We start from the raw sequence: 27,456 nt of genomic DNA, 5'->3' as shown, positions 1-27,456 counted from the left end.
CTCAAATGTGCAAACTCTCAAACTCTCAAACTTGCAAACTCTCAAACTTGCTAACTTGCAAACGTGCAAACTTGCAAACTTGCAAACTTGCAAACTTGTCAACTTGCCAACTTGCAAACTCTCAAACATGGAAACTTCCAAACTTGCCAACTTGCCAACTTGCAAACTTGCAAACTTGCACACATGCAAACTTGTAAACTTGCAAACTCTCAAACTTGCAAACTCAAACTCTCAAACTCTCAAACTTGCAAACTTGCAAACTTGCCAACTTGCAAACTTGCAAACTTGCAAACTCTCAAACTTGCAAACTCTCAAACTTGCAAACTCTCAAACTTGCCAACTTACAAACTTGCAAACTCTCAAACTTGCAAACTCTCAAACTTGCAAACTCTCAAACTTGCTAACTTGCAAATGTGCAAACTTGCAAACTTGCCAACTTGCCAACTTGCAAACTCTAAAAATTGCAAACTTGTAAACTTGCCAACTTGCCAACTTGCAAACTTGCCAACTTGCAAACTTGCAAACTTGCAAACTCTCATACTTGCTAACTTGCAAATGTGCAAACTTGCAAACTTGCAAACTTGCCAACTTGCAAACTCTCAAACTTGCAAACTTGCAAACTTGCAAACTTGCAAACTTGCAAACTTGCAAACTCTCAAACTTGCAAACTTGCAAACTTGCACTCTCAAACTTGCTTGCCAACTTGCAAACTTGTCAACTTGCCAACTTGCAAACTTGCAAACTTGCAAACTTGCCAACTTGCAAGCTCTCAAACTTGCAAACTTCCAAACTCTCAAACCTGCAAACTTGCAAACTTGCAAACTTGCAAACTCTCAAACTTGCGAACTTACAAACTTGCAAACTTGCAAATTTGCAAACTCTCAAACTTGCCAACTTGCCAACTTGCCAACTTGCAAACTTGCAAACTCTCAAACTTGCAAACTTGCCATCTTGCCATCTAGCAGACTCTCAAACTTCCCAACTTGCCAGCTTGCAGACTCAAACTTGCAAGCTTGCAAACTTGCCAACTTGCAAACTTGCAAACTTGCAAACTTGCAAACATGCAAACTTGTAAATTTGCAGTCTCAAACTTGCAAACTCTCAAACTTGCAAACTTGCAAACTCTCAAACTTGCAAACTTGCAAACTCTCAAACTTGCAAACTTGCAAACTCTCAAACTTGCAAACTTGCAAACTCCCAAACTTGCTCAAATTTGCAAACTTGCAAACTTGCCAACTTGCCAACTTGCAAACTTGGCAACTTGCAAACTTCCAAACTTGCAAACTTTCATACTTGCTAACTTGCAAATGTGCAAACTTGCAAACTTGCAAACTTGCAAACTTCCAAACTTGCCAACTTGCCAACTTGCACACTTGCCAACTTGCAAACTTGCAAACTCTCGCACTTGCAAACTCTCAAACTTGCAAACTCTCAAGCTCTCAAACTTGCAAACTCTCAAACTTGCAAACTTGCAAACTTGCAAACTTACAAACTTGCAAACTTGCAAACTTGCAAACTTGCAAACTCTCAAACTTGCTTGCAAACTTGCAAACTTGCCTACATGCAAACTTGCAAACTTGCCAACTTGCAAACTTGCAAACTTGCAAACTTGCAAACTTGCCAACTTGCAAGCTCTCAAACTTGCAAACTTGCAAACTTGCTAACTTGCAAATGTGCAAACTTGCAATCTTGCCAACTTGCCAACTTGCAAACTCTAAAAATTGCAAACTTGTAAACTTGCAAACTTGTAAACTTGCAAACTTGCAAACTTGCAAACTCTCAAACTTGCAAACTCTCAAACTTGCAAACTTGGAAACTTGGAAACTTGGAAACTTGCAAACTTGCAAACTTGCAAACTTGCCAAATTGCGAACTTGCAAACTTGCAAACTTGCAAACTTGCAAACTTGCCAACTTGCCAACTTGCCAACTTGCAAACTTGCAAACTTCCAAACTTGCCAACTTGCCAACTTGCACACTTGCCAACTTGCAAACTTGCAAACTCTCGCACTTGCAAACTCTCAAACTTGCAAACTCTCAAGCTCTCAAACTTGCAAACTCTCAAACTTGCAAACTTGCAAACTTGCAAAGATACAAACTTGCAAACTTGCAAACTTGCAAACTTGCCAACTTGCCAACTTGCAAGCTTGCAAACTTTCAAACTTGCAAACTTGCAAACTTGCAAACTTGCAAACTTGCCAACTTGCAAACTTGCCAACTTGCAAACTTGCAAACTTGCAAACTCTCAAACTTGCAAACTCTCAAACTTGCACACTCTCAAACTTGCAAACTTGCGAACTCTCAAACTTGCAAACTTGCAAACTCTCAAACTTGCAAACTTGCAAACTCTCAAACTTTCAAACTTGCAAACTTGCCAACTTGCAAACTTGCAAACTTGCCAACTTGCAAACTTGCGAACTTGCAAACTTGCAAACTCTCAAACTTGCTAACTTGCAAACGTGCAAACTTGCAAACTTGCAAACTTGCCAACTTGCCAAGTTGCAAACTCTCAAACTTGCAAACTTGCAAACTTGCAAACATGCAAACTTGTAAACTTGCAAAGTCTCAAACTTGCAAACTCTCAAACTTGCAAACTCTCAAACTTGCAAATTTGCAAACTCTCAAACTTGCTTGCAAATTTGCAAACTTGCAAACTTGCCAACTTGCCAACTTGCAAACTTGCCAACTTGCAAACTTGCAAACTTGCAAACTTGCAAACTCTCATACTTGCTAACTTGCAAATGTGCAAACTTGCCAACTTGCAAACTTGCCAACTTGCAAACTCAAACTTGCAAACTTGCAAACTTGCAAACTTGCAAACTTGCAAACTTGCAAACTTACAAACTTGCGAACTTGCAAACTTGCAAACTTGCCAACTTGCAAACTTGCAAACTTGCAAACTCTCAAACTTGCAAACTCTCAAACTTGCAAACTCTCAAACTTGCAAACTTGCAAACTTACAAACTTGCAAACTCTCAAACTTGCAAACTTGCAAACTCTCAAACTTGCTTGCAAACTTGCAAACTTGCCCACTTGCAAACTTGCAAACTTGCCAACTTGCAAACTTGCAAACTTGCAAACTTGCCAACTTGCAAGCTCTCAAACTTGCAAACTTCCAAACTCTCAAACCTGCAAACTTGCAAACTTGCAAACTTGCAAACTCTCAAACTTGCAAACTTGCAAACTTGCAAACTTGCCAACTTGCCAACTTGCAAACTCTCAAACTTGCAAACTCTCAAACTTGCAAACTTGCAAACTCTCAAACTTGCAAACTCTCAAACTTGCAAACTCTCAAACTCTCAAACTTGGAAACTTTCAAACTTGCCAACTTGCAAACTCTCAAACTTGCAAACTTCCTAACTTGTCAACTTGCCAACTTGCACACTTGCCAACTTGCAAACTTGCAAACTCTCACACTTGCAAACTCTCAAACCTGCAAACTCTCTCAAACTTGCAAACTCTCAAGCTCTCAAACTTGCAAACTCTCAAACTTGCAAACTTGCAAACTTACAAACTTGCAAACTTGCAAACTTGCAAACTCTCAAACTTGCAAACTCTCAAACTTGCAAACTCTCAAACTTGCTTGCAAACTTGCAAACTTGCCAACTTGCAAACTTGCTACATTGCAAACTTGCAAACTTGCTAACTTGCAACCTCTCAAACTTGCAAACTTCCAAACTCTCAAACCTGCAATCCTGCAAACTTGCAAACTTGAAAACTCTCAACCTTGCGAACTTACAAACTTGCAAACTTGCAAACTCTCAAATTTGCAAACTTGCAAACTCTCAAACTTGCTTGCAAATTTGCAAACTTGCAAACTTGCAAACTTGCAAACTTGCAAACTTGCCAACTTGCAAACTTGCAAACTTGCAAACTTGCAAACTCTCGCACTTGCAAACTCTCAAACTTGCAAACTCTCAAGCTCTCAAACTTGCAAACTCTCAAACTTGCAAACTTGCAAACTTGCAAACTTACAAACTTGCAAACTTGCAAACTTGCAAACTCTCAAACTTGCAAACTCTCAAACTTGCAAACTCTCAAACTTGCAAACTTGCAAACTCTCAAACTTGCTTGCAAACTTGCAAACTTGCCAACTTGCAAACTTGCTACATTGCAAACTTGCAAACTTGCTAACTTGCAACCTCTCAAACTTGCAAACTTCCAAACTCTCAAACCTGCAAACTTGCAAACTTGCAAACTTGAAAACTCTCAACCTTGCGAACTTACAAACTTGCAAACTTGCAAACTCTCAAACTTGCCAACTTCCCAACTTGCAAACTTGCAAACTTGCAAACTTGCCAACTTGCAACCTTGCAAACTTGCAACCTTGGAAACTCTCAAACTTGCTAACTTGCAAACGTGCAAACTTGCAAACTTGCAAACTTGCAAACTTGCCAACTTGCAAACTCTAAAAATTGCAAACTTGTAAACTAGCAAACTTGCAAACTCTCAAACTTGCAAACTCTCAAACTTGCAAACTTGCAAACTTGCAAACTTGCCAATTTGCGAACTTGCAAACTTGCAAAATTGCCAACTTGCCAACTTGCAAACTTGCAAACTCTCAAACTTGCAAACTCTCAAATGTGCAAACTCTCAAACTCTCAAACTTGCAAACTCTCAAACTTGCTAACTTGCAAACGTGCAAACTTGCAAACTTGCAAACTTGCAAACTTGTCAACTTGCCAACTTGCAAACTCTCAAACATGGAAACTTCCAAACTTGCCAACTTGCCAACTTGCACACTTGCCAACTTGCAAACTTGCAAACTCTCACACTTGCAAACTCTCAAACCTGCAAACTCTCAAGCTCTGAAACTTGCAAACTCTCAAACTTGCGAACTTGCAAACTTACAAACTTGCAAACTTGCAAACTTGCAAACTCTCAAACTTGCAAACTCTCAAACTTGCACACTCTCAAACTTGCAAACTTGCAAACTTGCGAACTCTCAAACTTGCAAACTTGCAAACTCTCAAACTTGCAAACTCTCAAACTTGCTTGCAAATTTGCAAACTTGCAAACTTGCCAACTTGCCAACTTGCAAACTTGCCAACTTGCAAACTTGCAAACTTGCCATCTTGCCATCTAGCAGACTCTCAATCTTGCCAACTTGCCAGCTTGCAGACTCAAACTTGCAAGCTTGCAAACCTGCCAACTTGCAAACTTGCCAACTTGCAAACTTGCAAACTTGCACACATGCAAACTTGTAAACTTGCAAACTCTCAAACTTGCAAACTCAAACTCTCAAACTCTCAAACTTGCAAACTTGCAAACTTGCCAACTTGCAAACTTGCAAACTTGCAAACTCTCAAACTTGCAAACTCTCAAACTTGCAAACTCTCAAACTTGCCAACTTACAAACTTGCAAACTCTCAAACTTGCAAACTCTCAAACTTGCAAACTCTCAAACTTGCAAACTCTCAAACTTGCTAACTTGCAAATGTGCAAACTTGCAAACTTGCCAACTTGCCAACTTGCAAACTCTAAAAATTGCAAACTTGTAAACTTGCAAACTTGTAAACTTGCAAACTTGCAAACTTGCAAACTCTCAAACTTGCAAACTCTCAAACTTGCAAACTTGGAAACTTGGAAACTTACAAACTTGCAAACTTGCAAACTTGCCAAATTGCGAACTTGCAAACTTGCAAACTTGCAAACTTGCAAACTTGCCAACTTGCCAACTTGCCAACTTGCAAACTTCCAAACTTGCCAACTTGCACACTTGCCAAATTGCAAACTTGCAAACTCTCGCACTTGCAAACTCTCAAACTTGCAAACTCTCAAGCTCTCAAACTTGCAAACTCTCAAACTTGCAAACTTGCAAACTTGCAAACTTACAAACTTGCAAACTTGCAAACTTGCGAACTTGCAAACTTGCAAACTTGCCAACTTGCCAACTTGCAAGCTTGCAAACTTTCAAACTTGCAAACTTGCAAACTTGCAAACTTGCAAACTTGCCAACTCGCAAACTTGCCAACTTGCAAACTTGCAAACTTGCAAACTCTCAAACTTGCAAACTCTCAAACTTGCAAACTCTCAAACTTGCACACTCTCAAACTTGCAAACTTGCGAACTCTCAAACTTGCAAACTTGCAAACTCTCAAATTTGCAAACTTGCAAACTCTCAAACTTGCTTGCAAATTTGCAAACTTGCAAACTTGCAAACTTGCAAACTTGCAAACTTGCAAACTTGCAAACTTGCCAACTTGCAAACTTGCAAACTTGCAAACTTGCAAACTCTCGCACTTGCAAACTCTCAAACTTGCAAACTCTCAAGCTCTCAAACTTGCAAACTCTCAAACTTGCAAACTTGCAAACTTGCAAACTTACAAACTTGCAAACTTGCCAACTTCCAAACTTGCTACATTGCAAACTTGCAAACTTGCTAACTTGCAACCTCTCAAACTTGCAAACTTCCAAACTCTCAAACCTGCAAACTTGCAAACTTGCAAACTTGAAAACTCTCAACCTTGCCAACTTGCAAACTTGCAAACTTGCCAACTTGCAACCTTGCAAACTTGCAAACTTGGAAACTCTCAAACTTGCTAACTTGCAAACGTGCAAACTTGCAAACTTGCAAACTTGCCAACTTGCAAACTCTAAAAATTGCAAACTTGTAAACTAGCAAACTTGCAAACTCTCAAACTTGCAAACTCTCAAACTTGCAAACTTGGAAACTTGGAAACTTGCAAACTTGCAAACTCTCAAACATGGAAACTTCCAAACTTGCCAACTTGCCAACTTGCACACTTGCCAACTTGCAAACTTGCAAACTCTCACACTTGCAAACTCTCAAACCTGCAAACTCTCAAGCTCTGAAACTTGCAAACTCTCAAACTTGCGAACTTGCAAACTTACAAACTTGCAAACTTGCAAACTTGCAAACTCTCAAACTTGCAAACTCTCAAACTTGCACACTCTCAAACTTGCAAACGCAAACTTGCGAACTCTCAAACTTGCAAACTTGCAAACTCTCAAACTTGCAAACTCTCAAACTTGCTTGCAAATTTGCAAACTTGCAAACTTGCCAACTTGCCAACTTGCAAACTTGCCAACTTGCAAACTTGCAAACTTGCCATCTTGCCATCTAGCAGACTCTCAATCTTGCCAAGTTGCCAGCTTGCAGACTCTCAAACTTGCAAGCTTGCAAACCTGCCAACTTGCAAACTTGCCAACTTGCAAACTTGCAAACTTGCACACATGCAAACTTGTAAACTTGCAAACTCTCAAACTTGCAAACTCAAACTCTCAAACTCTCAAACTTGCAAACTTGCCAACTTGCAAACTTGCAAACTTGCAAACTCTCAAACTTGCAAACTCTCAAACATGCAAACTCTCAAACTTGCCAACTTTCAAAATTGCAAACTCTCAAACTTGCAAACTCTCAAACTTGCAAACTCTCAAACTTGCAAACTCTCAAACTTGCTAACTTGCAAATGTGCAAACTTGCAAACTTGCCAACTTGTCAACTTGCAAACTCTAAAAATTGCAAACTTGTAAACTTGCAAACTTGTAAACTTGCAAACTTGCAAACTTGCAAACTCTCAAACTTGCAAACTCTCAAACTTGCAAACTTGGAAACTTACAAACTTGCAAACTTGCAAACTTGCCAAATTGCGAACTTGCAAACTTGCAAACTTGCAAACTTGCAAACTTGCAAACTTGAAAACTTGCCAACTTGCCAACTTGCCAACTTGCCAACTTGCAAACTTCCAAACTTGCCAACTTGCCAACTTGCACACTTGCCAACTTGCAAACTTGCAAACTCTCGCACTTGCAAACTCAAACTTGCAAACTCTCAAGCTCTCAAACTTGCAAACTCTCAAACTTGCAAACTTGCAAACTTGCAAACTTACAAACTTGCAAACTTGCAAACTTGCGAACTTGCAAACTTGCAAACTTGCCAACTTGCCAACTTGCAAGCTTGCAAACTTTCAAACTTGCAAACTTGCAAACTTGCAAACTTGCCAACTTGCCAACTTGCAAACTTGCCAACTTGCAAACTTGCAAACTTGCAAACTCTCAAACTTGCAAACTCTCAAACTTGCAAACTCTCAAACTTGCACACTCTCAAACTTGCAAACTTGCGAACTCTCAAACTTGCAAACTTTCAAACTCTCAAATTTGCAAACTTGCAAACTCTCAAACTTGCTTGCAAATTTGCAAACTTGCAAACTTGCAAACTTGCAAACTTGCAAACTTGCCAACTTGCAAACTTGCAAACTTGCAAACTTGCCAACTTGCAAACTTGCGAACTTGCAAACTTGCAAACTCTCAAACTTGCTAACTTGCAAACGTGCAAACTTGCAAACTTGCAAACTTGCCAACTTGCCAAGTTGCAAACTCTCAAACTTGCAAACTTGCAAACTTGCAAACATGCAAACTTGTAAACTTGCAGTCTCAAACTTGCAAACTCTCAAACTTGCTTGCAAATTTGCAAACTTGCAAACTTGCCAACTTGCCAACTTGCAAACTTGCCAACTTGCAAACTTGCAAACTTGCAAACTCTCATACTTGCTAACTTGCAAATGTGCAAACTTGCAAACTTGCAAACTTGCCAACTTGCAAACTCTCAAACTTGCAAACTTGAAAACTTGCAAACTTGCAAACTTGCAAACTTACCAACTTGCGAACTTGCAAACTTGGAAACTTGCCAACTTGCAAACTCTCAAACATGGAAACTTCCAAACTTGCCAACTTGCCAACTTGCACCCTTGCCAACTTGCAAACTTGCAAACTCTCACACTTGCAAACTCTCAAACCTGCAAACTCTCAAGCTCTGAAACTTGCAAACTCTCAAACTTGCGAACTTGCAAACTTACAAACTTGCAAACTTGCAAACTTGCAAACTCTCAAACTTGCAAACTCTCAAACTTGCACACTCTCAAACTTGCAAACTTGCAAACTTGCGAACTCTCAAACTTGCAAACTTGCAAACTCTCAAACTTGCAAACTCTCAAACTTGCTTGCAAATTTGCAAACTTGCAAACTTGCCAACTTGCCAACTTGCAAACTTGCCAACTTGCAAACTTGCAAACTTGCCATCTTGCCATCTAGCAGACTCTCAATCTTGCCAACTTGCCAGCTTGCAGACTCTCAAACTTGCAAGCTTGCAAACCTACCAACTTGCAAACTTGCCAACTTGCAAACTTGCAAACTTGCACACATGCAAACTTGTAAACTTGCAAACTCTCAAACTTGCAAACTCAAACTCTCAAACTCTCAAACTTGCAAACTTGCAAACTTGCCAACTTGCAAACTTGCAAACTTGCAAACTCTCAAACTTGCAAACTCTCAAACTTGCCAACTTACAAACTTGCAAACTCTCAAACTTGCAAACTCTCAAACTTGCAAACTCTCAAACTTGCAAACTCTCAAACTTGCTAACTTGCAAATGTGCAAACTTGCAAACTTGCCAACTTGCAAACTTGCAAACTCTAAAAATTGCAAACTTGTAAACTTGCAAACTTGTAAACTTGTAAACTTGCAAACTTGCAAACTTGCAAACTCTCAAACTTGCAAACTCTCAAACTTGCAAACTTGGAAACTTGGAAACTTACAAACTTGCAAACTTGCAAACTTGCCAAATTGCGAACTTGCAAACTTGCAAACTTGCAAACTTGCAAACTTGCCAACTTGCCAACTTGCCAACTTGCAAACTTCCAAACTTGCCAACTTGCCAACTTGCACACTTGCCAAATTGCAAACTTGCAAACTCTCGCACTTGCAAACTCTCAAACTTGCAAACTCTCAAGCTCTCAAACTTGCAAACTCTCAAACTTGCAAACTTGCAAACTTGCAAACTTACAAACTTACAAACTTGCAAACTTGCAAACTTGCGAACTTGCAAACTTGCAAACTTGCCAACTTGCCAACTTGCAAGCTTGCAAACTTTCAAACTTGCAAACTTGCAAACTTGCAAACTTGTCAACTTGCAAACTTGCCAACTTGCAAACTTGCAAACTTGCAAACTCTCAAGCTTGCAAACTCTCAAACTTGCAAACTCTCAAATGTGCAAACTCTCAAACTCTCAAACTTGCAAACTCTCAAACTTGCTAACTTGCAAACGTGCAAACTTGCAAACTTGCAAACTTGCAAACTTGTCAACTTGCCAACTTGCAAACTCTCAAACATGGAAACTTCCAAACTTGCCAACTTGCCAACTTGCACACTTGCCAACTTGCAAACTTGCAAACTCTCACACTTGCAAACTCTCAAACCTGCAAACTCTCAAGCTCTGAAACTTGCAAACTCTCAAACTTGCGAACTTGCAAACTTACAATCTTGCAAACTTGCAAACTTGCAAACTCTCAAACTTGCAAACTCTCAAACTTGCACACTCTCAAACTTGCAAACTTGCAAACTTGCGAACTCTCAAACTTGCAAACTTGCAAACTCTCAAACTTGCAAACTCTCAAACTTGCTTGCAAATTTGCAAACTTGCAAACTTGCCAACTTGCCAACTTGCAAACTTGCCAACTTGCAAACTTGCAAACTTGCCATCTTGCCATCTAGCAGACTCTCAATCTTGCCAACTTGCCAGCTTGCAGACTCAAACTTGCAAGCTTGCAAACCTGCCAACTTGCAAACTTGCCAACTTGCAAACTTGCAAACTTGCACACATGCAAACTTGTAAACTTGCAAACTCTCAAACTTGCAAACTCAAACTCTCAAACTCTCAAACTTGCAAACTTGCAAACTTGCCAACTTGCAAACTTGCAAACTTGCAAACTCTCAAACTTGCAAACTCTCAAACTTGCAAACTCTCAAACTTGCCAACTTACAAACTTGCAAACTCTCAAACTTGCAAACTCTCAAACTTGCAAACTCTCAAACTTGCAAACTCTCAAACTTGCTAACTTGCAAATGTGCAAACTTGCCAACTTGCCAACTTGCAAACTCTAAAAATTGCAAACTTGTAAACTTGCAAACTTGTAAACTTGCAAACTTGCAAACTTGCAAACTCTCAAACTTGCAAACTCTCAAACTTGCAAACTTGGAAACTTGGAAACTTACAAACTTGCAAACTTGCAAACTTGCCAAATTGCGAACTTGCAAACTTGCAAACTTGCAAACTTGCAAACTTGCCAACTTGCCAACTTGCCAACTTGCAAACTTCCAAACTTGCCAACTTGCACACTTGCCAAATTGCAAACTTGCAAACTCTCGAACTTGCAAACTCTCAAACTTGCAAACTCTCAAGCTCTCAAACTTGCAAACTCTCAAACTTGCAAACTTGCAAACTTGCAAACTTACAAACTTGCAAACTTGCAAACTTGCGAACTTGCAAACTTGCAAACTTGCCAACTTGCCAACTTGCAAGCTTGCAAACTTTCAAACTTGCAAACTTGCAAACTTGCAAACTTGCAAACTTGCCAACTCGCAAACTTGCCAACTTGCAAACTTGCAAACTTGCAAACTCTCAAACTTGCAAACTCTCAAACTTGCAAACTCAAACTTGCACACTCTCAAACTTGCAAACTTGCGAACTCTCAAACTTGCAAACTTGCAAACTCTCAAATTTGCAAACTTGCAAACTCTCAAACTTGCTTGCAAATTTGCAAACTTGCAAACTTGCAAACTTGAAAACTCTCAACCTTGCCAACTTGCAAACTTGCAAACTTGCCAACTTGCAACCTTGCAAACTTGCAAACTTGGAAACTCTCAAACTTGCTAACTTGCAAACGTGCAAACTTGCAAACTTGCAAACTTGCAAACTTGCCAACTTGCAAACTCTAAAAATTGCAAACTTGTAAACTAGCAAACTTGCAAACTCTCAAACTTGCAAACTCTCAAACTTGCAAACTTGGAAACTTGGAAACTTGCAAACTTGCAAACTCTCAAACATGGAAACTTCCAAACTTGCCAACTTGCCAACTTGCACACTTGCCAACTTGCAAACTTGCAAACTCTCACACTTGCAAACTCTCAAACCTGCAAACTCTCAAGCTCTGAAACTTGCAAACTCTCAAACTTGCGAACTTGCAAACTTACAAACTTGCAAACTTGCAAACTTGCAAACTCTCAAACTTGCAAACTCTCAAACTTGCACACTCTCAAACTTGCAAACGCAAACTTGCGAACTCTCAAACTTGCAAACTTGCAAACTCTCAAACTTGCAAACTCTCAAACTTGCTTGCAAATTTGCAAACTTGCAAACTTGCCAACTTGCCAACTTGCAAACTTGCCAACTTGCAAACTTGCAAACTTGCCATCTTGCCATCTAGCAGACTCTCAATCTTGCCAAGTTGCCAGCTTGCAGACTCTCAAACTTGCAAGCTTGCAAACCTGCCAACTTGCAAACTTGCCAACTTGCAAACTTGCAAACTTGCACACATGCAAACTTGTAAACTTGCAAACTCTCAAACTTGCAAACTCTCAAACATGCAAACTCTCAAACTTGCCAACTTTCAAAATTGCAAACTCTCAAACTTGCAAACTCTCAAACTTGCAAACTCTCAAACTTGCTAACTTGCAAATGTGCAAACTTGCAAACTTGCCAACTTGTCAACTTGCAAACTCTAAAAATTGCAAACTTGTAAACTTGCAAACTTGTAAACTTGCAAACTTGCAAACTTGCAAACTCTCAAACTTGCAAACTCTCAAACTTGCAAACTTGGAAACTTGGAAACTTACAAACTTGCAAACTTGCAAACTTGCCAAATTGCGAACTTGCAAACTTGCAAACTTGCAAACTTGCAAACTTGCAAACTTGAAAACTTGCCAACTTGCCAACTTGCCAACTTGCCAACTTGCAAACTTCCAAACTTGCCAACTTGCCAACTTGCACACTTGCCAACTTGCAAACTTGCAAACTCTCGCACTTGCAAACTCAAACTTGCAAACTCTCAAGCTCTCAAACTTGCAAACTCTCAAACTTGCAAACTTGCAAACTTGCAAACTTACAAACTTGCAAACTTGCAAACTTGCGAACTTGCAAACTTGCAAACTTGCCAACTTGCCAACTTGCAAGCTTGCAAACTTTCAAACTTGCAAACTTGCAAACTTGCAAACTTGCCAACTTGCCAACTTGCAAACTTGCCAACTTGCAAACTTGCAAACTTGCAAACTCTCAAACTTGCAAACTCTCAAACTTGCAAACTCAAACTTGCACACTCTCAAACTTGCAAACTTGCGAACTCTCAAACTTGCAAACTTTCAAACTCTCAAATTTGCAAACTTGCAAACTCTCAAACTTGCTTGCAAATTTGCAAACTTGCAAACTTGCAAACTTGCAAACTTGCAAACTTGCAAACTTGCCAACTTGCAAACTTGCAAACTTGCAAACTTGCCAACTTGCAAACTTGCGAACTTGCAAACTTGCAAACTCTCAAACTTGCTAACTTGCAAACGTGCAAACTTGCAAACTTGCAAACTTGCCAACTTGCCAAGTTGCAAACTCTCAAACTTGCAAACTTGCAAACTTGCAAACATGCAAACTTGTAAACTTGCAAAGTCTCAAACTTGCAAACTCTCAAACTTGCTTGCAAATTTGCAAACTTGCAAACTTGCCAACTTGCCAACTTGCAAACTTGCCAACTTGCAAACTTGCAAACTTGCAAACTCTCATACTTGCTAACTTGCAAATGTGCAAACTTGCAAACTTGCCAACTTGCAAACTCTCAAACTTGCAAACTTGAAAACTTGCAAACTTGCAAACTTGCAAACTTACCAACTTGCGAACTTGCAAACTTGGAAACTTGCCAACTTGCAAACTCTCAAACATGGAAACTTCCAAACTTGCCAACTTGCCAACTTGCACCCTTGCCAACTTGCAAACTTGCAAACTCTCACACTTGCAAACTCTCAAACCTGCAAACTCTCAAGCTCTGAAACTTGCAAACTCTCAAACTTGCGAACTTGCAAACTTACAAACTTGCAAACTTGCAAACTTGCAAACTCTCAAACTTGCAAACTCTCAAACTTGCACACTCTCAAACTTGCAAACTTGCAAACTTGCGAACTCTCAAACTTGCAAACTTGCAAACTCTCAAACTTGCAAACTCTCAAACTTGCTTGCAAATTTGCAAACTCTCAAACTTGCTTGCAAATTTGCAAACTTGCAAACTTGCCAACTTGCCAACTTGCAAACTTGCCAACTTGCAAACTTGCAAACTTGCCATCTTGCCATCTAGCAGACTCTCAATCTTGCCAACTTGCCAGCTTGCAGACTCTCAAACTTGCAAGCTTGCAAACCTGCCAACTTGCAAACTTGCCAACTTGCAAACTTGCAAACTTGCACACATGCAAACTTGTAAACTTGCAAACTCTCAAACTTGCAAACTCAAACTCTCAAACTCTCAAACTTGCAAACTTGCAAACTTGCCAACTTGCAAACTTGCAAACTTGCAAACTCTCAAACTTGCAAACTCTCAAACTTGCAAACTCTCAAACTTGCCAACTTACAAACTTGCAAACTCTCAAACTTGCAAACTCTCAAACTTGCAAACTCTCAAACTTGCAAACTCTCAAACTTGCTAACTTGCAAATGTGCAAACTTGCAAACTTGCCAACTTGCAAACTTGCAAACTCTAAAAATTGCAAACTTGTAAACTTGCAAACTTGTAAACTTGTAAACTTGCAAACTTGCAAACTTGCAAACTCTCAAACTTGCAAACTCTCAAACTTGCAAACTTGGAAACTTGGAAACTTACAAACTTGCAAACTTGCAAACTTGCCAAATTGCGAACTTGCAAACTTGCAAACTTGCAAACTTGCAAACTTGCCAACTTGCCAACTTGCCAACTTGCAAACTTCCAAACTTGCCAACTTGCCAACTTGCACACTTGCCAAATTGCAAACTTGCAAACTCTCGCACTTGCAAACTCTCAAACTTGCAAACTCTCAAGCTCTCAAACTTGCAAACTCTCAAACTTGCAAACTTGCAAACTTGCAAACTTACAAACTTACAAACTTGCAAACGTGCAAACTTGCGAACTTGCAAACTTGCAAACTTGCCAACTTGCCAACTTGCAAGCTTGCAAACTTTCAAACTTGCAAACTTGCAAACTTGCAAACTTGCCAACTTGCAAACTTGCCAACTTGCAAACTTGCAAACTTGCAAACTCTCAAGCTTGCAAACTCTCAAACTTGCAAACTCTCAAATGTGCAAACTCTCAAACTCTCAAACTTGCAAACTCTCAAACTTGCTAACTTGCAAACGTGCAAACTTGCAAACTTGCAAACTTGCAAACTTGTCAACTTGCCAACTTGCAAACTCTCAAACATGGAAACTTCCAAACTTGCCAACTTGCCAACTTGCACACTTGCCAACTTGCAAACTTGCAAACTCTCACACTTGCAAACTCTCAAACCTGCAAACTCTCAAGCTCTGAAACTTGCAAACTCTCAAACTTGCGAACTTGCAAACTTACAATCTTGCAAACTTGCAAACTTGCAAACTCTCAAACTTGCAAACTCTCAAACTTGCACACTCTCAAACTTGCAAACTTGCAAACTTGCGAACTCTCAAACTTGCAAACTTGCAAACTCTCAAACTTGCAAACTCTCAAACTTGCTTGCAAATTTGCAAACTTGCAAACTTGCCAACTTGCCAACTTGCAAACTTGCCAACTTGCAAACTTGCAAACTTGCCATCTTGCCATCTAGCAGACTCTCAATCTTGCCAACTTGCCAGCTTGCAGACTCAAACTTGCAAGCTTGCAAACCTGCCAACTTGCAAACTTGCCAACTTGCAAACTTGCAAACTTGCACACATGCAAACTTGTAAACTTGCAAACTCTCAAACTTGCAAACTCAAACTCTCAAACTCTCAAACTTGCAAACTTGCAAACTTGCCAACTTGCAAACTTGCAAACTTGCAAACTCTCAAACTTGCAAACTCTCAAACTTGCAAACTCTCAAACTTGCAAACTCTCAAACTTGCCAACTTACAAACTTGCAAACTCTCAAACTTGCAAACTCTCAAACTTGCAAACTCTCAAACTTGCAAACTCTCAAACTTGCTAACTTGCAAATGTGCAAACTTGCAAACTTGCCAACTTGCCAACTTGCAAACTCTAAAAATTGCAAACTTGTAAACTTGCAAACTTGTAAACTTGCAAACTTGCAAACTTGCAAACTTGCAAACTCTCAAACTTGCAAACTCTCAAACTTGCAAACTTGGAAACTTGGAAACTTACAAACTTGCAAACTTGCAAACTTGCCAAATTGCGAACTTGCAAACTTGCAAACTTGCAAACTTGCAAACTTGCCAACTTGCCAACTTGCCAACTTGCAAACTTCCAAACTTGCCAACTTGCACACTTGCCAAATTGCAAACTTGCAAACTCTCGCACTTGCAAACTCTCAAACTTGCAAACTCTCAAGCTCTCAAACTTGCAAACTCTCAAACTTGCAAACTTGCAAACTTGCAAACTTACAAACTTGCAAACTTGCAAACTTGCGAACTTGCAAACTTGCAAACTTGCCAACTTGCCAACTTGCAAGCTTGCAAACTTTCAAACTTGCAAACTTGCAAACTTGCAAACTTGCAAACTTGCCAACTCGCAAACTTGCCAACTTGCAAACTTGCAAACTTGCAAACTCTCAAACTTGCAAACTCTCAAACTTGCAAACTCTCAAACTTGCACACTCTCAAACTTGCAAACTTGCGAACTCTCAAACTTGCAAACTTGCAAACTCTCAAATTTGCAAACTTGCAAACTCTCAAACTTGCTTGCAAATTTGCAAACTTGCAAACTTGCAAACTTGCAAACTTGCAAACTTGCAAACTTGCAAACTTGCCAACTTGCAAACTTGCAAACTTGCAAACTTGCAAACTCTCGCACTTGCAAACTCTCAAACTTGCAAACTCTCAAGCTCTCAAACTTGCAAACTCTCAAACTTGCAAACTTGCAAACTTACAAACTTGCAAACTTGCCAACTTCCAAACTTGCTACATTGCAAACTTGCAAACTTGCTAACTTGCAACCTCTCAAACTTGCAAACTTCCAAACTCTCAAACCTGCAAACTTGCAAACTTGCAAACTTGAAAACTCTCAACCTTGCCAACTTGCAAACTTGCAAACTTGCCAACTTGCAACCTTGCAAACTTGCAAACTTGGAAACTCTCAAACTTGCTAACTTGCAAACGTGCAAACTTGCAAACTTGCAAACTTGCAAACTTGCCAACTTGCAAACTCTAAAAATTGCAAACTTGTAAACTAGCAAACTTGCAAACTCTCAAACTTGCAAACTCTCAAACTTGCAAACTTGGAAACTTGGAAACTTGCAAACTTGCAAACTCTCAAACATGGAAACTTCCAAACTTGCCAACTTGCCAACTTGCACACTTGCCAACTTGCAAACTTGCAAACTCTCACACTTGCAAACTCTCAAACCTGCAAACTCTCAAGCTCTGAAACTTGCAAACTCTCAAACTTGCGAACTTGCAAACTTACAAACTTGCAAACTTGCAAACTTGCAAACTCTCAAACTTGCAAACTCTCAAACTTGCACACTCTCAAACTTGCAAACGCAAACTTGCGAACTCTCAAACTTGCAAACTTGCAAACTCTCAAACTTGCAAACTCTCAAACTTGCTTGCAAATTTGCAAACTTGCAAACTTGCCAACTTGCCAACTTGCAAACTTGCCAACTTGCAAACTTGCAAACTTGCCATCTTGCCATCTAGCAGACTCTCAATCTTGCCAACTTGCCAGCTTGCAGACTCTCAAACTTGCAAGCTTGCAAACCTGCCAACTTGCAAACTTGCCAACTTGCAAACTTGCAAACTTGCACACATGCAAACTTGTAAACTTGCAAACTCTCAAACTTGCAAACTCAAACTCTCAAACTCTCAAACTTGCAAACTTGCCAACTTGCAAACTTGCAAACTTGCAAACTCTCAAACTTGCAAACTCTCAAACATGCAAACTCTCAAACTTGCCAACTTTCAAAATTGCAAACTCTCAAACTTGCAAACTCTCAAACTTGCAAACTCTCAAACTTGCAAACTCTCAAACTTGCTAACTTGCAAATGTGCAAACTTGCAAACTTGCCAACTTGTCAACTTGCAAACTCTAAAAATTGCAAACTTGTAAACTTGCAAACTTGTAAACTTGCAAACTTGCAAACTTGCAAACTCTCAAACTTGCAACCTCTCAAACTTGCAAACTTGGAAACTTACAAACTTGCAAACTTGCAAACTTGCCAAATTGCGAACTTGCAAACTTGCAAACTTGCAAACTTGCAAACTTGCAAACTTGAAAACTTGCCAACTTGCCAACTTGCCAACTTGCCAACTTGCAAACTTCCAAACTTGCCAACTTGCCAACTTGCACACTTGCCAACTTGCAAACTTGCAAACTCTCGCACTTGCAAACTCAAACTTGCAAACTCTCAAGCTCTCAAACTTGCAAACTCTCAAACTTGCAAACTTGCAAACTTGCAAACTTACAAACTTGCAAACTTGCAAACTTGCGAACTTGCAAACTTGCAAACTTGCCAACTTGCCAACTTGCAAGCTTGCAAACTTTCAAACTTGCAAACTTGCAAACTTGCAAACTTGCCAACTTGCCAACTTGCAAACTTGCCAACTTGCAAACTTGCAAACTCTCAAACTTGCAAACTCTCAAACTTGCAAACTCTCAAACTTGCACACTCTCAAACTTGCAAACTTGCGAACTCTCAAACTTGCAAACTTGCAAACTCTCAAATTTGCAAACTTGCAAACTCTCAAACTTGCTTGCAAATTTGCAAACTTGCAAACTTGCAAACTTGCAAACTTGCAAACTTGCAAACTTGCCAACTTGCAAACTTGCAAACTTGCAAACTTGCCAACTTGCAAACTTGCGAACTTGCAAACTTGCAAACTCTCAAACTTGCTAACTTGCAAACGTGCAAACTTGCAAACTTGCAAACTTGCCAACTTGCCAAGTTGCAAACTCTCAAACTTGCAAACTTGCAAACTTGCAAACATGCAAACTTGTAAACTTGCAAAGTCTCAAACTTGCAAACTCTCAAACTTGCTTGCAAATTTGCAAACTTGCAAACTTGCCAACTTGCCAACTTGCAAACTTGCCAACTTGCAAACTTGGAAACTTGCAAACTCTCATACTTGGTAACTTGCAAATGTGCAAACTTGCAAACTTGCAAACTTGCCAACTTGCAAACTCTCAAACTTGCAAACTTGAAAACTTGCAAACTTGCAAACTTGCAAACTTACCAACTTGCGAACTTGCAAACTTGAAAACTTGCCAACTTGCAAACTCTCAAACATGGAAACTTCCAAACTTGCCAACTTGCCAACTTGCACCCTTGCCAACTTGCAAACTTGCAAACTCTCACACTTGCAAACTCTCAAACCTGCAAACTCTCAAGCTCTGAAACTTGCAAACTCTCAAACTTGCGAACTTGCAAACTTACAAACTTGCAAACTTGCAAACTTGCAAACTCTCAAACTTGCAAACTCTCAAACTTGCACACTCTCAAACTTGCAAACTTGCAAACTTGCGAACTCTCAAACTTGCAAACTTGCAAACTCTCAAACTTGCAAACTCTCAAACTTGCTTGCAAATTTGCAAACTTGCAAACTTGCCAACTTGCCAACTTGCAAACTTGCCAACTTGCAAACTTGCAAACTTGCCATCTTGCCATCTAGCAGACTCTCAATCTTGCCAACTTGCCAGCTTGCAGACTCTCAAACTTGCAAGCTTGCAAACCTGCCAACTTGCAAACTTGCCAACTTGCAAACTTGCAAACTTGCACACATGCAAACTTGTAAACTTGCAAACTCTCAAACTTGCAAACTCAAACTCTCAAACTCTCAAACTTGCAAACTTGCAAACTTGCAAACTTGCCAACTTGCAAACTTGCAAACTTGCAAACTCTCAAACTTGCAAACTCTCAAACTTGCAAACTCTCAAACTTGCCAACTTACAAACTTGCAAACTCTCAAACTTGCAAACTCTCAAACTTGCAAACTCTCAAACTTGCAAACTCTCAAACTTGCTAACTTGCAAATGTGCAAACTTGCAAACTTGCCAACTTGCAAACTTGCAAACTCTCAAAATTGCAAACTTGTAAACTTGCAAACTTGTAAACTTGTAAACTTGCAAACTTGCAAACTTGCAAACTCTCAAACTTGCAAACTCTCAAACTTGCAAACTTGGAAACTTGGAAACTTACAAACTTGCAAACTTGCAAACTTGCCAAATTGCGAACTTGCAAACTTGCAAACTTGCAAACTTGGAAACTTGCAAACTTGCCAACTTGCCAACTTGCCAACTTGCAAACTTCCAAACTTGCCAACTTGCCAACTTGCACACTTGCCAAATTGCAAACTTGCAAACTCTCGCACTTGCAAACTCTCAAACTTGCAAACTCTCAAGCTCTCAAACTTGCAAACTCTCAAACTTGCAAACTTGCAAACTTGCAAACTTGCAAACTTACAAACTTACAAACTTGCAAACTTGCAAACTTGCGAACTTGCAAACTTGCAAACTTGCCAACTTGCCAACTTGCAAGCTTGCAAACTTTCAAACTTGCAAACTTGCAAACTTGCAAACTTGCCAACTTGCAAACTTGCCAACTTGCAAACTTGCAAACTTGCAAACTTGCAAACTCTCAAGCTTGCAAACTCTCAAACTTGCAAACTCTCAAACTTGCACACTCTCAAACTTGCAAACTTGCGAACTCTCAAACTTGCAAACTTGCAAACTCTCAAATTTGCAAACTTGCAAACTCTCAAACTTGCTTGCAAATTTGCAAACTTGCAAACTTGCAAACTTGCAAACTTGCAAACTTGCAAACTTGCAAACTTGCAAACTCTCGCACTTGCAAACTCTCAAACTTGCAAACTCTCAAGCTCTCAAACTTGCAAACTCTCAAACTTGCAAACTTGCAAACTTGCAAACTTACAAACTTGCAAACTTGCAAACTCTCAAACTTGCAAACTCTCAAACTTGCAAACTCTCAAACTTGCAAACTTGCAAACTCTCAAACTTGCTTGCAAACTTGCAAACTTGCCAACTTCCAAACTTGCTACATTGCAAACTTGCAAACTTGCTAACTTGCAACCTCTCAAACTTGCAAACTTCCAAACTCTCAAACCTGCAAACTTGCAAACTTGCAAACTTGAAAACTCTCAACCTTGCCAACTTGCAAACTTGCAAACTTGCCAACTTGCAACCTTGCAAACTTGCAAACTTGGAAACTCTCAAACTTGCTAACTTGCAAACGTGCAAACTTGCAAACTTGCAAACTTGCCAACTTGCAAACTCTAAAAATTGCAAACTTGTAAACTAGCAAACTTGCAAACTCTCAAACTTGCAAACTCTCAAACTTGCAAACTTGGAAACTTGGAAACTTGCAAACTTGCAAACTCTCAAACATGGAAACTTCCAAACTTGCCAACTTGCCAACTTGCACACTTGCCAACTTGCAAACTTGCAAACTCTCACACTTGCAAACTCTCAAACCTGCAAACTCTCAAGCTCTGAAACTTGCAAACTCTCAAACTTGCGAACTTGCAAACTTACAAACTTGCAAACTTGCAAACTTGCAAACTCTCAAACTTGCAAACTCTCAAACTTGCACACTCTCAAACTTGCAAACTTGCAAACTTGCGAACTCTCAAACTTGCAAACTTGCAAACTCTCAAACTTGCAAACTCTCAAACTTGCTTGCAAATTTGCAAACTTGCAAACTTGCCAACTTGCCAACTTGCAAACTTGCCAACTTGCAAACTTGCAAACTTGCCATCTTGCCATCTAGCAGACTCTCAATCTTGCCAACTTGCCAGCTTGCAGACTCTCAAACTTGCAAGCTTGCAAACCTGCCAACTTGCAAACTTGCCAACTTGCAAACTTGCAAACTTGCACACATGCAAACTTGTAAACTTGCAAACTCTCAAACTTGCACTCAAACTCTCAAACTCTCAAACTTGCAAACTTGCCAACTTGCCAACTTGCCAACTTGCAAACTCTAAAAATTGCAAACTTGTAAACTTGCAAACTTGTAAACTTGCAAACTTGCAAACTTGCAAACTCTCAAACTTGCAAACTCTCAAACTTGCAAACTTGGAAACTTGGAAACTTACAAACTTGCAAACTTGCAAACTTGCCAAATTGCGAACTTGCAAACTTGCAAACTTGCAAACTTGCAAACTTGCAAACTTGAAAACTTGCCAACTTGCCAACTTGCCAACTTGCCAACTTGCAAACTTCCAAACTTGCCAACTTGCCAACTTGCACACTTGCCAACTTGCAAACTTGCAAACTCTCGCACTTGCAAACTCAAACTTGCAAACTCTCAAGCTCTCAAACTTGCAAACTCTCAAACTTGCAAACTTGCAAACTTGCAAACTTACAAACTTGCAAACTTGCAAACTTGCGAACTTGCAAACTTGCAAACTTGCCAACTTGCCAACTTGCAAGCTTGCAAACTTTCAAACTTGCAAACTTGCAAACTTGCAAACTTGCCAACTTGCCAACTTGCAAACTTGCCAACTTGCAAACTTGCAAACTTGCAAACTCTCAAACTTGCAAACTCTCAAACTTGCAAACTCTCAAACTTGCACACTCTCAAACTTGCAAACTTGCGAACTCTCAAACTTGCAAACTTGCAAACTCTCAAATTTGCAAACTTGCAAACTCTCAAACTTGCTTGCAAATTTGCAAACTTGCAAACTTGCAAACTTGCAAACTTGCAAACTTGCCAACTTGCAAACTTGCAAACTTGCAAACTCTCATACTTGCTAACTTGCAAATGTGCAAACTTGCAAACTTGCCAACTTGCAAACTCTCAAACTTGCAAACTTGAAAACTTGCAAACTTGCAAACTTGCAAACTTACCAACTTGCGAACTTGCAAACTTGGAAACTTGCCAACTTGCAAACTTGCAAACTTGCAAACTCTCAAACTTGCAAACTCTCAAACTTGCAAACTCTCAAACTTGCAAACTTGCAAACTTACAAACTTGCAAACTCTCAAACTTGCAAACTTGCAAACTCTCAAACTTGCAAACTTGCAAACTCTCAAACTTGCTTGCAAACTTGCAAACTTGCCCACTTGCAAACTTGCAAACTTGCCAACTTGCAAACTTGCAAACTTGCAAACTTGCCAACTTGCAAGCTCTCAAACTTGCAAACTTCAAAACTCTCAAACCTGCAAACTTGCAAACTTGCAAACTTGCAAACTCTGAAACCTGCAAACTTGCAAACTTGCCAACTTGCCAACTTGCAAACTCTCAAACTTGCAAACTCTCAAACTTGCAAACTTGCAAACTCTCAAACTTGCGAACTCTCAAACTTGCAAACTTGCAAACTCTCAAACTTGCAAACTCTCAAACTTGCTTGCAAATTTGCAAACTTGCAAACTTGCCAACTTGCCAACTTGCAAACTTGCCAACTTGCAAACTTGCAAACTTGCAATCTTGCCATCTAGCAGACTCTCAATCTTGCCAACTTGCCAGCTTGCAGACTCTCAAACTTGCAAGCTTGCAAACCTGCCAACTTGCAAACTTGCCAACTTGCAAACTTGCAAACTTGCACACATGCAAACTTGTAAACTTGCAAACTCTCAAACTTGCAAACTCAAACTCTCAAACTCTCAAACTTGCAAACTTGCAAACTTGCCAACTTGCAAACTTGCAAACTTGCAAACTCTCAAACTTGCAAACTCTCAAACATGCAAACTCTCAAACTTGCCAACTTACAAACTTGCAAACTCTCAAACTTGCAAACTCTCAAACTTGCAAACTCTCAAACTTGCAAACTCTCAAACTTGCTAACTTGCAAATGTGCAAACTTGCAAACTTGCCAACTTGCCAACTTGCAAACTCTAAAAATTGCAAACTTGTAAACTTGCAAACTTGTAAACTTGCAAACTTGCAAACTTGCAAACTCTCAAACTTGCCAAATTGCGAACTTGCAAACTTGCAAACTTGCAAACTTGCAAACTTGCAAACTTGCCAACTTGCCAACTTGCCAACTTGCAAACTTCCAAACTTGCCAACTTGCCAACTTGCACACTTGCCAACTTGCAAACTTGCAAACTCTCGCACTTGAAAACTCAAACTTGCAAACTCTCAAGCTCTCAAACTTGCAAACTCTCAAACTTGCAAACTTGCAAACTTTCAAACTTGCAAACTTGCAAACTTGCAAACTTGCCAACTTGCCAACTTGCCAACTTGCAAACTTGCCAACTTGCAAACTTGCAAACTTGCAAACTCTCAAATTTGCAAACTTGCACTCTCAAACTTGCTTGCAAATTTGCAAACTTGCAAACTTGCAAACTTGCAAACTTGCAAACTTGCAAACTTGCCAACTTGCAAACTTGCAAACTTGCAAACTTGCAAACTTGCCAACTTGCAAACTTGCGAACTTGCAAACTTGCAAACTCTCAAACTTGCTAACTTGCAAACGTGCAAACTTGCAAACTTGCAAACTTGCCAACTTGCCAAGTTGCAAACTCTCAAACTTGCAAACTTGCAAACTTGCAAACATGCAAACTTGTAAACTTGCAAAGGCTCAAACTTGCAAACTCTCAAACTTGCAAACTCTCAAACTTGCAAATTTGCAAACTCTCAAACTTGCTTGCAAATTTGCAAACTTGCAAACTTGCCAACTTGCAAACTTGCCAACTTGCAAACTTGCAAACTTGCAAACTCTCATACTTGCTAACTTGCAAATGTGCAAACTTGGAAACTTTCAAACTTGCCAACTTGCAAACTCTCAAACTTGCAAACTTCCTAACTTGTCAACTTGCCAACTTGCACACTTGCCAACTTGCAAACTTGCAAACTCTCACACTTGCAAACTCTCAAACCTGCAAACTCTCAAGCTCTGAAACTTGCAAACTCTCAAACTTGCGAACTTGCAAACTTACAATCTTGCAAACTTGCAAACTTGCAAACTCTCAAACTTGCAAACTCTCAAACTTGCACACTCTCAAACTTGCAAACTTGCAAACTTGCGAACTCTCAAACTTGCAAACTTGCAAACTCTCAAACTTGCAAACTCTCAAACTTGCTTGCAAATTTGCAAACTTGCAAACTTGCCAACTTGCCAACTTGCAAACTTGCCAACTTGCAAACTTGCAAACTTGCCATCTTGCCATCTAGCAGACTCTCAATCTTGCCAACTTGCCAGCTTGCAGACTCAAACTTGCAAGCTTGCAAACCTGCCAACTTGCAAACTTGCCAACTTGCAAACTTGCAAACTTGCACACATGCAAACTTGTAAACTTGCAAACTCTCAAACTTGCAAACTCAAACTCTCAAACTCTCAAACTTGCAAACTTGCAAACTTGCCAACTTGCAAACTTGCAAACTTGCAAACTCTCAAACTTGCAAACTCTCAAACTTGCAAACTCTCAAACTTGCCAACTTACAAACTTGCAAACTCTCAAACTTGCAAACTCTCAAACTTGCAAACTCTCAAACTTGCAAACTCTCAAACTTGCTAACTTGCAAATGTGCAAACTTGCAAACTTGCCAACTTGCCAACTTGCAAACTCTAAAAATTGCAAACTTGTAAACTTGCAAACTTGTAAACTTGCAAACTTGCAAACTTGCAAACTCTCAAACTTGCAAACTCTCAAACTTGCAAACTTGGAAACTTGGAAACTTACAAACTTGCAAACTTGCAAACTTGCCAAATTGCGAACTTGCAAACTTGCAAACTTGCAAACTTGCAAACTTGCCAACTTGCCAACTTGCCAACTTGCGAACTCTCAAACTTGCAAACTTGCAAACTCTCAAACTTGCAAACTCTCAAACTTGCTTGCAAATTTGCAAACTCTCAAACTTGCTTGCAAATTTGCAAACTTGCAAACTTGCCAACTTGCCAACTTGCAAACTTGCCAACTTGCAAACTTGCAAACTTGCCATCTTGCCATCTAGCAGACTCTCAATCTTGCCAACTTGCCAGCTTGCAGACTCTCAAACTTGCAAGCTTGCAAACCTGCCAACTTGCAAACTTGCCAACTTGCAAACTTGCAAACTTGCACACATGCAAACTTGTAAACTTGCAAACTCTCAAACTTGCAAACTCAAACTCTCAAACTCTCAAACTTGCAAACTTGCAAACTTGCCAACTTGCAAACTTGCAAACTTGCAAACTCTCAAACTTGCAAACTCTCAAACTTGCAAACTCTCAAACTTGCCAACTTACAAACTTGCAAACTCTCAAACTTGCAAACTCTCAAACTTGCAAACTCTCAAACTTGCAAACTCTCAAACTTGCTAACTTGCAAATGTGCAAACTTGCAAACTTGCCAACTTGCAAACTTGCAAACTCTAAAAATTGCAAACTTGTAAACTTGCAAACTTGTAAACTTGTAAACTTGCAAACTTGCAAACTTGCAAACTCTCAAACTTGCAAACTCTCAAACTTGCAAACTTGGAAACTTGGAAACTTACAAACTTGCAAACTTGCAAACTTGCCAAATTGCGAACTTGCAAACTTGCAAACTTGCAAACTTGCAAACTTGCCAACTTGCCAACTTGCCAACTTGCAAACTTCCAAACTTGCCAACTTGCCAACTTGCACACTTGCCAAATTGCAAACTTGCAAACTCTCGCACTTGCAAACTCTCAAACTTGCAAACTCTCAAGCTCTCAAACTTGCAAACTCTCAAACTTGCAAACTTGCAAACTTGCAAACTTACAAACTTACAAACTTGCAAACGTGCAAACTTGCGAACTTGCAAACTTGCAAACTTGCCAACTTGCCAACTTGCAAGCTTGCAAACTTTCAAACTTGCAAACTTGCAAACTTGCAAACTTGCCAACTTGCAAACTTGCCAACTTGCAAACTTGCAAACTTGCAAACTCTCAAGCTTGCAAACTCTCAAACTTGCAAACTCTCAAATGTGCAAACTCTCAAACTCTCAAACTTGCAAACTCTCAAACTTGCTAACTTGCAAACGTGCAAACTTGCAAACTTGCAAACTTGCAAACTTGTCAACTTGCCAACTTGCAAACTCTCAAACATGGAAACTTCCAAACTTGCCAACTTGCCAACTTGCACACTTGCCAACTTGCAAACTTGCAAACTCTCACACTTGCAAACTCTCAAACCTGCAAACTCTCAAGCTCTGAAACTTGCAAACTCTCAAACTTGCGAACTTGCAAACTTACAATCTTGCAAACTTGCAAACTTGCAAACTCTCAAACTTGCAAACTCTCAAACTTGCACACTCTCAAACTTGCAAACTTGCAAACTTGCGAACTCTCAAACTTGCAAACTTGCAAACTCTCAAACTTGCAAACTCTCAAACTTGCTTGCAAATTTGCAAACTTGCAAACTTGCCAACTTGCCAACTTGCAAACTTGCCAACTTGCAAACTTGCAAACTTGCCATCTTGCCATCTAGCAGACTCTCAATCTTGCCAACTTGCCAGCTTGCAGACTCAAACTTGCAAGCTTGCAAACCTGCCAACTTGCAAACTTGCCAACTTGCAAACTTGCAAACTTGCACACATGCAAACTTGTAAACTTGCAAACTCTCAAACTTG

Source organism: Amblyomma mixtum, chromosome 8, assembly GCF_055824585.1.
Source record: "Amblyomma mixtum isolate Tamu chromosome 8, ASM5582458v1, whole genome shotgun sequence".
NCBI lineage: Eukaryota > Metazoa > Arthropoda > Arachnida > Ixodida > Ixodidae > Amblyomma > Amblyomma mixtum.
This window is presented reverse-complemented; position numbering follows the sequence as displayed.